Consider the following 13,136-nt stretch of genomic DNA (forward strand, 5'->3'; position numbering starts at 1 on the left):
GCGTTACCTCCAAAGAAAGCTTACGCTTCAGAGACGGTTTTAAGCGTATTTACTTTTCAGTCGGACGAAAAGTGTTCGCGCCTTATGCAAAAAACCTTCAGCAAAAAACCTTCAAAATTAAACTCATTATCTGCTAGCATTGATTGACTGACATCAAGGTTCCACCAATCCTGTTCCGTCACGATTGACCAATCCTACAGTACGGTCCCCTGATGGTTGGCCAATCGGTGTGTGTGGGCGGGACTATTCGTTTTCATCTCGGGGATGTGGCAGCCATTCTTTCACTAAGCTTCCAGCTCAAATGACTTCAGCTTCCAGCTATAACGACTTTCAAAGTTAGTATCTCTTTTAAAAGTAACATAAGATTTACCAAAAACATTTTATAAGTACTTTCACTTTCATTTTTCAACCTTTTAAAAGGTAGACATACAGGGACACAGACAGGGCCCTAAGCCTGCCACTCGATTTAAAATGTTGCCCAGCACCAGATTCACAAAGGGACACAGACAGGGCCCCAAAGCCATAAGTAGTTTCACTTTCATTTTGCAAGCTTTTAAAAGGTAGACAGACAGCGACACACACAGGGCCCTAAAGCCTGCCACTCGATTTAAAATGTTGCCCAGCACCAGATTCACAAAGGGACACAGACAGGGCCCCAAAGCCTGGCACTCGATTTAAACCGCCTGCCCCAAAACAGCCCCGGCAACGCCGGGCTCCCCAGCTAGTATGAAATAAATGGGGGGATCAGACAACTCTTCCTCTGACACTGGGGAACAAATAAGCCAACAGTTATACCACGATATTGTTTACTGTGATGCAGCAAATACAATATTCCAGCTTAAAAGTTTCAGTTTCAATTCTGTGCAAAAGAAACTGTGACTCCAACGTGTTTCCAATAGCCTGCCTTTTAATCTGACGTCACAATCGCCACCATTGCACCTCAAGGTGATTCATAACTAATAAGCAGAGAAGTCAAGCACTGAAAGGGTATTTGTAGAAAGGGTTGTGAGACTGTGGAATGCACTGGTCCAGCAAGCAGCAGATTTAAAACAAGGTTTAAAAACCGGCAGCCTGTGGGAGGAAGGGGGCAGAGAGGTAAGAGAGACACAGGAAAGATCAACTTGGAAACTATTGACCCCGAATCTACTTTAAATCCCCCCACTGTATTTAAACCCATTTAATGTCAGATTCACAAATTGATGCATGTGAGCAATATAGGTCATTTATCGCTGTCTCTGGTCTAAAATAACTGCTTTATTATTTGATCCCACCCGCTGCGTTTAGGCTCTACCCTGAATATTTATCTCCGACCTAGAATCAGTTTGTAATCTGGAGACAAGGTTTCTGCAGCCGGCGGGCAAGGAGCAGAGGCTGTGGCTGATCTGTGTCATGTGGGAGCAGAACACAATGTTTCTGCTGTTTATTTTCATTACCCTGCAGAATATTCCATACTGTTCTCAACATCTTACATACCGTTAAATATCGGAAGTTTTCTTTTATTGTAATGATCGCTGCGATTCTTCTGGACTTGCTGAATTTGCAGCAAATTAAATATCACGAAACCGTCATCGCCAACAATAAACAGGGTCAGCGATTTGAGAACTTAGTATCTTGGAGCCGACATTTTCGCGGCTGCGATGGCCGAGTGGTTAAGGCGTTGGACTTGAAATCCAATGGGGTTTCTCCGCGTAGGTTCGAGCCCTGCTCGCAGCGGGCTATCTCATTATGATAATTAACTACTTCAAATAATTTATTTTCTTCAATCTGCTCCCTCTTGGAGGATTTTGGAATTTTCAATGCCGGTTTTAAGGAAACTAAAGGATTGCCGAGACAACTGGATCACTTACTTCAAGAAGGTTTGCTGACCGAATTCCAAAAGTTATCTGCAGATTGTCTGGAAGCTCCAGATAAGGAGGCCTCGACAGTCTCTGAGGTACCTTCCCATACACTCGCTGCTGTCCGGTAGCATCAGTCTGTGTAACCGTGGGAGAGAGAGAATGGAAAGTCACTGGAAGGCTTGTTTCTGTCAGCAGCAATGGTACAAGAGCAGCCATTCTAAAGTGAAAAGCAGAACACATTCCAGGAGACAGTCCAGGAGACAGACAAACGGAGTGGAGATCTGGAAGACTGACCAGAAAAAAAACAAGGAGGACACCAACTCATAATTCATCTCTCCCTCTCCCGAAGCAGAAGAATTGAACATTCTGAGTTTTGAGTTGCACCACTGAGGTTGTACAAGTCTCTCTCTGTAAAACTTGTATTATTATGTCAATAAAACGATTTGTTTGAAAAGTTTGAAGCTTCATTTCCCAAGGAATTTTCTGAATCGGGCTGCATTGGTTCCGAAGGCCGGCTCTGCTTTCGCAGAGCTTGACTGTCGGGAGGTCTCGCAGGTCTAAATGTATCGACTGGTTTCAAAGCACCAACTCAGATTGGGGCGTATGGGACATGTGGCCCAGGAAGAGTGGTGGTAGCAGAGCACACTTAGCAGTTTAAGTGGCTGAAAGTGAATGTTAGATTAAGGAAATACCGCAGGAAAATTATAATGAAATTGAAGGGGGAAAGTAAAGGAGAGCTATTGATTGTGGAAGGAAGAAAAGTCTGCGTTATGTTTCGGTTTGGAGCCGAAGTTGCTGCGGCCAGAATGCAGATTATTAATCACTATACGAGCACGGCACCACACATCAACAACTGGAGCTCTGCAAAGTATCGCATGGCACTGCTTAGGAAACATGGATTTTTGATGAAGAGTCCAAAATCAGCACCGCCAGAAATACAGAAGCGGTGAAATTCAACGGAGGCCTCGCAGCCACTGGAGCCTTCATCCAGAATGGGAACTGGTGCAGGCACAGTTACATTTAAAAGAATTGTAGCCTTTTCACACGAGAAGAAACTCACCCCTGGAGATTCTATAAAAATAGGCCCCGCTGGGAATCGAACCCAGGATCTCCTGTATTACTAGACAGACGCTTTGACCAGCTAAGCCACGGGACCGAATGCTGACACAATTTCTCGCCCCTACTCACTGATGTCTATCAGCTTCCGGTCACTGTCTTCTGGACTCTCAGGCCGTTTCTTATTTCTCCAGCTCTCTTGTCCATTCCGCCATATGTCCCATTGCTCTCTGTATCTCCCGCTTAATTTATCTCAGTGTCAATCTGTGAGGTGATTCTGAATGATTACCCTATGTTTGTGTCTTATCTATATATATAAATCGGTACTTCTGTCTGTCATTCTGTCTGTCATTCTGTCTGTCATTCTGTCATCGCCTGTGCGTCTGTCGGGCTATGCGCTCGAAAGTTACAGGGCGTACCTACGCGCGCGTTACCTCCAAAGAAAGCTTACGCTTCAGAGACGGTTTTAAGCGTATTTACTTTTCAGTCGGACGAAAAGTGTTCGCGCCTTATGCAAAAAACCTTCAGCAAAAAACCTTCAAAATTAAACTCATTATCTGCTAGCATTGATTGACTGACATCAAGGTTCCACCAATCCTGTTCCGTCACGATTGACCAATCCTACAGTACGGTCCCCTGATGGTTGGCCAATCGGTGTGTGTGGGCGGGACTATTCGTTTTCATCTCGGGGATGTGGCAGCCATTCTTTCACTAAGCTTCCAGCTCAAATGACTTCAGCTTCCAGCTATAACGACTTTCAAAGTTAGTATCTCTTTTAAAAGTAACATAAGATTTACCAAAAACATTTTATAAGTACTTTCACTTTCATTTTTCAACCTTTTAAAAGGTAGACATACAGGGACACAGACAGGGCCCTAAGCCTGCCACTCGATTTAAAATGTTGCCCAGCACCAGATTCACAAAGGGACACAGACAGGGCCCCAAAGTCATAAGTAGTTTCACTTTCATTTTGCAAGCTTTTAAAAGGTAGACAGACAGGGACACACACAGGGCCCTAAAGCCTGCCACTCGATTTAAAATGTTGCCCAGCACCAGATTCACAAAGGGACACAGACAGGGCCCCAAAGCCTGGCACTCGATTTAAACCGCCTGCCCCAAAACAGCCCCGGCAACGCCGGGCTCCCCAGCTAGTATGAAATAAATGGGGGGATCAGACAACTCTTCCTCTGACACTGGGGAACAAATAAGCCAACAGTTATACCACGATATTGTTTACTGTGATGCAGCAAATACAATATTCCAGCTTAAAAGTTTCAGTTTCAATTCTGTGCAAAAGAAACTGTGACTCCAACGTGTTTCCAATAGCCTGCCTTTTAATCTGACGTCACAATCGCCACCATTGCACCTCAAGGTGATTCATAACTAATAAGCAGAGAAGTCAAGCACTGAAAGGGTATTTGTAGAAAGGGTTGTGAGACTGTGGAATGCACTGGTCCAGCAAGCAGCAGATTTAAAACAAGGTTTAAAAACCGGCAGCCTGTGGGAGGAAGGGGGCAGAGAGGTAAGAGAGACACAGGAAAGATCAACTTGGAAACTATTGACCCCGAATCTACTTTAAATCCCCCCACTGTATTTAAACCCATTTAATGTCAGATTCACAAATTGATGCATGTGAGCAATATAGGTCATTTATCGCTGTCTCTGGTCTAAAATAACTGCTTTATTATTTGATCCCACCCGCTGCGTTTAGGCTCTACCCTGAATATTTATCTCCGACCTAGAATCAGTTTGTAATCTGGAGACAAGGTTTCTGCAGCCGGCGGGCAAGGAGCAGAGGCTGTGGCTGATCTGTGTCATGTGGGAGCAGAACACAATGTTTCTGCTGTTTATTTTCATTACCCTGCAGAATATTCCATACTGTTCTCAACATCTTACATACCGTTAAATATCGGAAGTTTTCTTTTATTGTAATGATCGCTGCGATTCTTCTGGACTTGCTGAATTTGCAGCAAATTAAATATCACGAAACCGTCATCGCCAACAATAAACAGGGTCAGCGATTTGAGAACTTAGTATCTTGGAGCCGACATTTTCGCGGCTGCGATGGCCGAGTGGTTAAGGCGTTGGACTTGAAATCCAATGGGGTTTCTCCGCGTAGGTTCGAGCCCTGCTCGCAGCGGGCTATCTCATTATGATAATTAACTACTTCAAATAATTTATTTTCTTCAATCTGCTCCCTCTTGGAGGATTTTGGAATTTTCAATGCCGGTTTTAAGGAAACTAAAGGATTGCCGAGACAACTGGATCACTTACTTCAAGAAGGTTTGCTGACCGAATTCCAAAAGTTATCTGCAGATTGTCTGGAAGCTCCAGATAAGGAGGCCTCGACAGTCTCTGAGGTACCTTCCCATACACTCGCTGCTGTCCGGTAGCATCAGTCTGTGTAACCGTGGGAGAGAGAGAATGGAAAGTCACTGGAAGGCTTGTTTCTGTCAGCAGCAATGGTACAAGAGCAGCCATTCTAAAGTGAAAAGCAGAACACATTCCAGGAGACAGTCCAGGAGACAGACAAACGGAGTGGAGATCTGGAAGACTGACCAGAAAAAAAACAAGGAGGACACCAACTCATAATTCATCTCTCCCTCTCCCGAAGCAGAAGAATTGAACATTCTGAGTTTTGAGTTGCACCACTGAGGTTGTACAAGTCTCTCTCTGTAAAACTTGTATTATTATGTCAATAAAACGATTTGTTTGAAAAGTTTGGAGCTTCATTTCCCAAGGAATTTTCTGAATCGGGCTGCATTGGTTCCGAAGGCCGGCTCTGCTTTCGCAGAGCTTGACTGTCGGGAGGTCTCGCAGGTCTAAATGTATCGACTGGTTTCAAAGCACCAACTCAGATTGGGGCGTATGGGACATGTGGCCCAGGAAGAGTGGTGGTAGCAGAGCACACTTAGCAGTTTAAGTGGCTGAAAGTGAATGTTAGATTAAGGAAATACCGCAGGATAATTATAATGAAATTGAAGGGGGAAAGTAAAGGAGAGCTATTGATTGTGGAAGGAAGAAAAGTCTGCGTTATGTTTCGGTTTGGAGCCGAAGTTGCTGCGGCCAGAATGCAGATTATTAATCACTATACGAGCACGGCACCACACATCAACAACTGGAGCTCTGCAAAGTATCGCATGGCACTGCTTAGGAAACATGGATTTTTGATGAAGAGTCCAAAATCAGCACCGCCAGAAATACAGAAGCGGTGAAATTCAACGGAGGCCTCGCAGCCACTGGAGCCTTCATCCAGAATGGGAACTGGTGCAGGCACAGTTACATTTAAAAGAATTGTAGCCTTTTCACACGAGAAGAAACTCACCCCTGGAGATTCTATAAAAATAGGCCCCGCTGGGAATCGAACCCAGGATCTCCTGTATTACTAGACAGACGCTTTGACCAGCTAAGCCACGGGACCGAATGCTGACACAATTTCTCGCCCCTACTCACTGATGTCTATCAGCTTCCGGTCACTGTCTTCTGGACTCTCAGGCCGTTTCTTATTTCTCCAGCTCTCTTGTCCATTCCGCCATATGTCCCATTGCTCTCTGTATCTCCCGCTTAATTTATCTCAGTGTCAATCTGTGAGGTGATTCTGAATGATTACCCTATGTTTGTGTCTTATCTATATATATAAATCGGTACTTCTGTCTGTCATTCTGTCTGTCATTCTGTCTGTCATTCTGTCATCGCCTGTGCGTCTGTCGGGCTATGCGCTCGAAAGTTACAGGGCGTACCTACGCGCGCGTTACCTCCAAAGAAAGCTTACGCTTCAGAGACGGTTTTAAGCGTATTTACTTTTCAGTCGGACGAAAAGTGTTCGCGCCTTATGCAAAAAACCTTCAGCAAAAAACCTTCAAAATTAAACTCATTATCTGCTAGCATTGATTGACTGACATCAAGGTTCCACCAATCCTGTTCCGTCACGATTGACCAATCCTACAGTACGGTCCCCTGATGGTTGGCCAATCGGTGTGTGTGTGGGCGGGACTATTCGTTTTCATCTCGGGGATGTGGCAGCCATTCTTTCACTAAGCTTCCAGCTCAAATGACTTCAGCTTCCAGCTATAACGACTTTCAAAGTTAGTATCTCTTTTAAAAGTAACATAAGATTTACCAAAAACGTTTTATAAGTACTTTCACTTTCATTTTTCAACCTTTTAAAAGGTAGACATACAGGGACACAGACAGGGCCCTAAGCCTGCCACTCGATTTAAAATGTTGCCCAGCACCAGATTCACAAAGGGACACAGACAGGGCCCCAAAGCCATAAGTAGTTTCACTTTCATTTTGCAAGCTTTTAAAAGGTAGACAGACAGGGACACACACAGGGCCCTAAAGCCTGCCACTCGATTTAAAATGTTGCCCAGCACCAGATTCACAAAGGGACACAGACAGGGCCCCAAAGCCTGGCACTCGATTTAAACCGCCTGCCCCAAAACAGCCCCGGCAACGCCGGGCTCCCCAGCTAGTATGAAATAAATGGGGGGATCAGACAACTCTTCCTCTGACACTGGGGAACAAATAAGCCAACAGTTATACCACGATATTGTTTACTGTGATGCAGCAAATACAATATTCCAGCTTAAAAGTTTCAGTTTCAATTCTGTGCAAAAGAAACTGTGACTCCAACGTGTTTCCAATAGCCTGCCTTTTAATCTGACGTCACAATCGCCACCATTGCACCTCAAGGTGATTCATAACTAATAAGCAGAGAAGTCAAGCACTGAAAGGGTATTTGTAGAAAGGGTTGTGAGACTGTGGAATGCACTGCTCCAGCAAGCAGCAGATTTAAAACAAGGTTTAAAAACCGGCAGCCTGTGGGAGGAAGGGGGCAGAGAGGTAAGAGAGACACAGGAAAGATCAACTTGGAAACTATTGACCCCGAATCTACTTTAAATCCCCCCACTGTATTTAAACCCATTTAATGTCAGATTCACAAATTGATGCATGTGAGCAATATAGGACATTTATCGCTGTCTCTGGTCTAAAATAACTGCTTTATTATTTGATCCCACCCGCTGCGTTTAGGCTCTACCCTGAATATTTATCTCCGACCTAGAATCAGTTTGTAATCTGGAGACAAGGTTTCTGCAGCCGGCGGGCAGGGAGCAGAGGCTGTGGCTGATCTGTGTCATGTGGGAGCAGAACACAATGTTTCTGCTGTTTATTTTCATTACCCTGCAGAATATTCCATACTGTTCTCAACACCTTACATACCGTTAAATATCGGAAGTTTTCTTTTATTGTAATGATCGCTGCGATTCTTCTGGACTTGTTGAATTTGCAGAAAATTAAATATCACGATACCGTCATCGCCAACCATAAACAGGGTCAGCGATTTGAGAACTTAGTATCTTGGAGCCGACATTGTCGCGGCTGCGATGGCCGAGTGGTTAAGGCGTTGGACTTGAAATCCAATGGGGTTTCTCCGCGCAGGTTCGAGCCCTGCTCGCAGCGGGTTATCTCATTATGATAATTAACTACTTCAAATAATTAATTTTCTTCAATCTGTTCCCTCTTGGAGGATTTTGGAATTTTCAATGCCGGTTTTAAGGAAACTAAAGGATTGCCGAGACAACTGGATCACTTACTTCAAGAAGGTTTGCTGACCGAATTCCAAAAGTTATCTGCAGATTGTCTGGAAGCTCCAGATAAGGAGGCCTCGACAGTCTCTGAGGTACCTTCCCATACACTCGCTGCTGTCCGGTAGCATCAGTCTGTGTAACCGTGGGAGAGAGAGAATGGAAAGTCACTGGAAGGCTTGTTTCTGTCAGCAGCAATGGTACAAGAGCAGCCATTCTAAAGTGAAAAGCAGAACACATTCCAGGAGACAGTCCAGGAGACAGACAAACGGAGTGGAGATCTGGAAGACTGACCAGAAAAAAAACAAGGAGGACACCAACTCATAATTCATCTCTCCCTCTCCCGAAGCAGAAGAATTGAACATTCTGAGTTTTGAGTTGCACCACTGAGGTTGTACAAGTCTCTCTCTGTAAAACTTGTATTATTATGTCAATCAAACGATTTGTTTGAAAAGTTTGAAGCTTCATTTCCCAAGGAATTTTCTGAATCGGGCTGCATTGGTTCCGAAGGCCGGCTCTGCTTTCGCAGAGCTTGACTGTCGGGAGGTCTCGCAGGTCTAAATGTATCGACTGGTTTCAAAGCACCAACTCAGATTGGGGCGTATGGGACATGTGGCCCAGGAAGAGTGGTGGTAGCAGAGCACACTTAGCAGTTTAAGTGGCTGAAAGTGAATGTTAGATTAAGGAAATACCGCAGGAAAATTATAATGAAATTGAAGGGGGAAAGTAAAGGAGAGCTATTGATTGTGGAAGGAAGAAAAGTCTGCGTTATGTTTCGGTTTGGAGCCGAAGTTGCTGCGGCCAGAATGCAGATTATTAATCACTATACGAGCACGGCACCACACATCAACAACTGGAGCTCTGCAAAGTATCGCATGGCACTGCTTAGGAAACATGGATTTTTGATGAAGAGTCCAAAATCAGCACCGCCAGAAATACAGAAGCGGTGAAATTCAACGGAGGCCTCGCAGCCACTGGAGCCTTCATCCAGAATGGGAACTGGTGCAGGCACAGTTACATTTAAAAGAATTGTAGCCTTTTCACACGAGAAGAAACTCACCCCTGGAGATTCTATAAAAATAGGCCCCGCTGGGAATCGAACCCAGGATCTCCTGTTTACTAGACAGACGCTTTGACCAGCTAAGCCACGGGACCGAATGCTGGCACAATTTCTCGCCCCCACTCACTGATGTCTATCAGCTTCCGGTCACTGTCTTCTGGACTCTCAGGCCGTTTCTTATTTCTCCAGCTCTCTTGTCCATTCCGCCATATGTCCCATTGCTCTCTGTATCTCCCGCTTAATTTATCTCAGTGTCAATCTGTGAGGTGATTCTGAATGATTACCCTATGTTTGTGTCTTATCTATATATATAAATCGGTACTTCTGTCTGTCATTCTGTCTGTCATTCTGTCTGTCATTCTGTCATCGCCTGTGCGTCTGTCGGGCTATGCGCTCGAAAGTTACAGGGCGTACCTACGCGCGCGTTACCTCCAAAGAAAGCTTACGCTTCAGAGACGGTTTTAAGCGTATTTACTTTTCAGTCGGACGAAAAGTGTTCGCGCCTTATGCAAAAAACCTTCAGCAAAAAACCTTCAAAATTAAACTCATTATCTGCTAGCATTGATTGACTGACATCAGGGTTCCACCAATCCTGTTCCGTCACGATTGACCAATCCTACAGTACGGTCCCCTGATGGTTGGCCAATCGGTGTGTGTGTGGGCGGGACTATTCGTTTTCATCTCGGGGATGTGGCAGCCATTCTTTCACTAAGCTTCCAGCTCAAATGACTTCAGCTTCCAGCTATAACGACTTTCAAAGTTAGTATCTCTTTTAAAAGTAACATAAGATTTACCAAAAACGTTTTATAAGTACTTTCACTTTCATTTTTCAACCTTTTAAAAGGTAGACATACAGGGACACAGACAGGGCCCTAAGCCTGCCACTCGATTTAAAATGTTGCCCAGCACCAGATTCACAAAGGGACACAGACAGGGCCCCAAAGTCATAAGTAGTTTCACTTTCATTTTGCAAGCTTTTAAAAGGTAGACAGACAGGGACACACACAGGGCCCTAAAGCCTGCCACTCGATTTAAAATGTTGCCCAGCACCAGATTCACAAAGGGACACAGACAGGGCCCCAAAGCCTGGCACTCGATTTAAACCGCCTGCCCCAAAACAGCCCCGGCAACGCCGGGCTCCCCAGCTAGTATGAAATAAATGGGGGGATCAGACAACTCTTCCTCTGACACTGGGGAACAAATAAGCCAACAGTTATACCACGATATTGTTTACTGTGATGCAGCAAATACAATATTCCAGCTTAAAAGTTTCAGTTTCAATTCTGTGCAAAAGAAACTGTGACTCCAACGTGTTTCCAATAGCCTGCCTTTTAATCTGACGTCACAATCGCCACCATTGCACCTCAAGGTGATTCATAACTAATAAGCAGAGAAGTCAAGCACTGAAAGGGTATTTGTAGAAAGGGTTGTGAGACTGTGGAATGCACTGCTCCAGCAAGCAGCAGATTTAAAACAAGGTTTAAAAACCGGCAGCCTGTGGGAGGAAGGGGGCAGAGAGGTAAGAGAGACACAGGAAAGATCAACTTGGAAACTATTGACCCCGAATCTACTTTAAATCCCCCCACTGTATTTAAACCCATTTAATGTCAGATTCACAAATTGATGCATGTGAGCAATATAGGACATTTATCGCTGTCTCTGGTCTAAAATAACTGCTTTATTATTTGATCCCACCCGCTGCGTTTAGGCTCTACCCTGAATATTTATCTCCGACCTAGAATCAGTTTGTAATCTGGAGACAAGGTTTCTGCAGCCGGCGGGCAGGGAGCAGAGGCTGTGGCTGATCTGTGTCATGTGGGAGCAGAACACAATGTTTCTGCTGTTTATTTTCATTACCCTGCAGAATATTCCATACTGTTCTCAACACCTTACATACCGTTAAATATCGGAAGTTTTCTTTTATTGTAATGATCGCTGCGATTCTTCTGGACTTGTTGAATTTGCAGAAAATTAAATATCACGATACCGTCATCGCCAACCATAAACAGGGTCAGCGATTTGAGAACTTAGTATCTTGGAGCCGACATTGTCGCGGCTGCGATGGCCGAGTGGTTAAGGCGTTGGACTTGAAATCCAATGGGGTTTCTCCGCGCAGGTTCGAGCCCTGCTCGCAGCGGGTTATCTCATTATGATAATTAACTACTTCAAATAATTAATTTTCTTCAATCTGTTCCCTCTTGGAGGATTTTGGAATTTTCAATGCCGGTTTTAAGGAAACTAAAGGATTGCCGAGACAACTGGATCACTTACTTCAAGAAGGTTTGCTGACCGAATTCCAAAAGTTATCTGCAGATTGTCTGGAAGCTCCAGATAAGGAGGCCTCGACAGTCTCTGAGGTACCTTCCCATACACTCGCTGCTGTCCGGTAGCATCAGTCTGTGTAACCGTGGGAGAGAGAGAATGGAAAGTCACTGGAAGGCTTGTTTCTGTCAGCAGCAATGGTACAAGAGCAGCCATTCTAAAGTGAAAAGCAGAACACATTCCAGGAGACAGTCCAGGAGACAGACAAACGGAGTGGAGATCTGGAAGACTGACCAGAAAAAAAACAAGGAGGACACCAACTCATAATTCATCTCTCCCTCTCCCGAAGCAGAAGAATTGAACATTCTGAGTTTTGAGTTGCACCACTGAGGTTGTACAAGTCTCTCTCTGTAAAACTTGTATTATTATGTCAATCAAACGATTTGTTTGAAAAGTTTGAAGCTTCATTTCCCAAGGAATTTTCTGAATCGGGCTGCATTGGTTCCGAAGGCCGGCTCTGCTTTCGCAGAGCTTGACTGTCGGGAGGTCTCGCAGGTCTAAATGTATCGACTGGTTTCAAAGCACCAACTCAGATTGGGGCGTATGGGACATGTGGCCCAGGAAGAGTGGTGGTAGCAGAGCACACTTAGCAGTTTAAGTGGCTGAAAGTGAATGTTAGATTAAGGAAATACCGCAGGAAAATTATAATGAAATTGAAGGGGGAAAGTAAAGGAGAGCTATTGATTGTGGAAGGAAGAAAAGTCTGCGTTATGTTTCGGTTTGGAGCCGAAGTTGCTGCGGCCAGAATGCAGATTATTAATCACTATACGAGCACGGCACCACACATCAACAACTGGAGCTCTGCAAAGTATCGCATGGCACTGCTTAGGAAACATGGATTTTTGATGAAGAGTCCAAAATCAGCACCGCCAGAAATACAGAAGCGGTGAAATTCAACGGAGGCCTCGCAGCCACTGGAGCCTTCATCCAGAATGGGAACTGGTGCAGGCACAGTTACATTTAAAAGAATTGTAGCCTTTTCACACGAGAAGAAACTCACCCCTGGAGATTCTATAAAAATAGGCCCCGCTGGGAATCGAACCCAGGATCTCCTGTTTACTAGACAGACGCTTTGACCAGCTAAGCCACGGGACCGAATGCTGGCACAATTTCTCGCCCCCACTCACTGATGTCTATCAGCTTCCGGTCACTGTCTTCTGGACTCTCAGGCCGTTTCTTATTTCTCCAGCTCTCTTGTCCATTCCGCCATATGTCCCATTGCTCTCTGTATCTCCCGCTTAATTTATCTCAGTGTCAATCTGTGAGGTGATT

At 44.8% G+C, this 13,136-nt stretch overlaps 8 non-coding genes across 8 annotated transcripts; 4 read left to right on the plus strand and 4 right to left on the minus strand.

The window, feature by feature from the left end:
• The first annotated feature begins 1,631 nt into the window (after positions 1–1,631).
• Positions 1,632–1,713, plus strand: trnas-uga (transfer RNA serine (anticodon UGA)). The gene has a single exon. It is a non-coding gene; the product is annotated as a tRNA-Ser (tRNA).
• A 1,206-nt stretch (positions 1,714–2,919) lies between these two features.
• trnat-agu (transfer RNA threonine (anticodon AGU)) lies at positions 2,920–2,994 on the minus strand. Its single transcript has one exon. It is a non-coding gene; the product is annotated as a tRNA-Thr (tRNA).
• A 1,958-nt stretch (positions 2,995–4,952) lies between these two features.
• trnas-uga (transfer RNA serine (anticodon UGA)) lies at positions 4,953–5,034 on the plus strand. The gene has a single exon. It is a non-coding gene; the product is annotated as a tRNA-Ser (tRNA).
• Positions 5,035–6,240: 1,206 nt separating this feature from the next.
• trnat-agu (transfer RNA threonine (anticodon AGU)) lies at positions 6,241–6,315 on the minus strand. The gene has a single exon. It is a non-coding gene; the product is annotated as a tRNA-Thr (tRNA).
• A 1,960-nt stretch (positions 6,316–8,275) lies between these two features.
• Positions 8,276–8,357, plus strand: trnas-uga (transfer RNA serine (anticodon UGA)). Its single transcript has one exon. It is a non-coding gene; the product is annotated as a tRNA-Ser (tRNA).
• Positions 8,358–9,563: 1,206 nt separating this feature from the next.
• Positions 9,564–9,637, minus strand: trnat-agu (transfer RNA threonine (anticodon AGU)). The gene has a single exon. It is a non-coding gene; the product is annotated as a tRNA-Thr (tRNA).
• Positions 9,638–11,597: 1,960 nt separating this feature from the next.
• Positions 11,598–11,679, plus strand: trnas-uga (transfer RNA serine (anticodon UGA)). Its single transcript has one exon. It is a non-coding gene; the product is annotated as a tRNA-Ser (tRNA).
• A 1,206-nt stretch (positions 11,680–12,885) lies between these two features.
• Positions 12,886–12,959, minus strand: trnat-agu (transfer RNA threonine (anticodon AGU)). Its single transcript has one exon. It is a non-coding gene; the product is annotated as a tRNA-Thr (tRNA).
• Positions 12,960–13,136: the final 177 nt, after the last annotated feature.

The sequence above is a fragment of the Somniosus microcephalus genome, unplaced genomic scaffold (assembly GCF_052327205.1).
Source record: "Somniosus microcephalus isolate GS21.2 unplaced genomic scaffold, FLI_Smic_1.0 unresolved_chr1, whole genome shotgun sequence".
Classification (NCBI taxonomy): domain Eukaryota; kingdom Metazoa; phylum Chordata; class Chondrichthyes; order Squaliformes; family Somniosidae; genus Somniosus; species Somniosus microcephalus.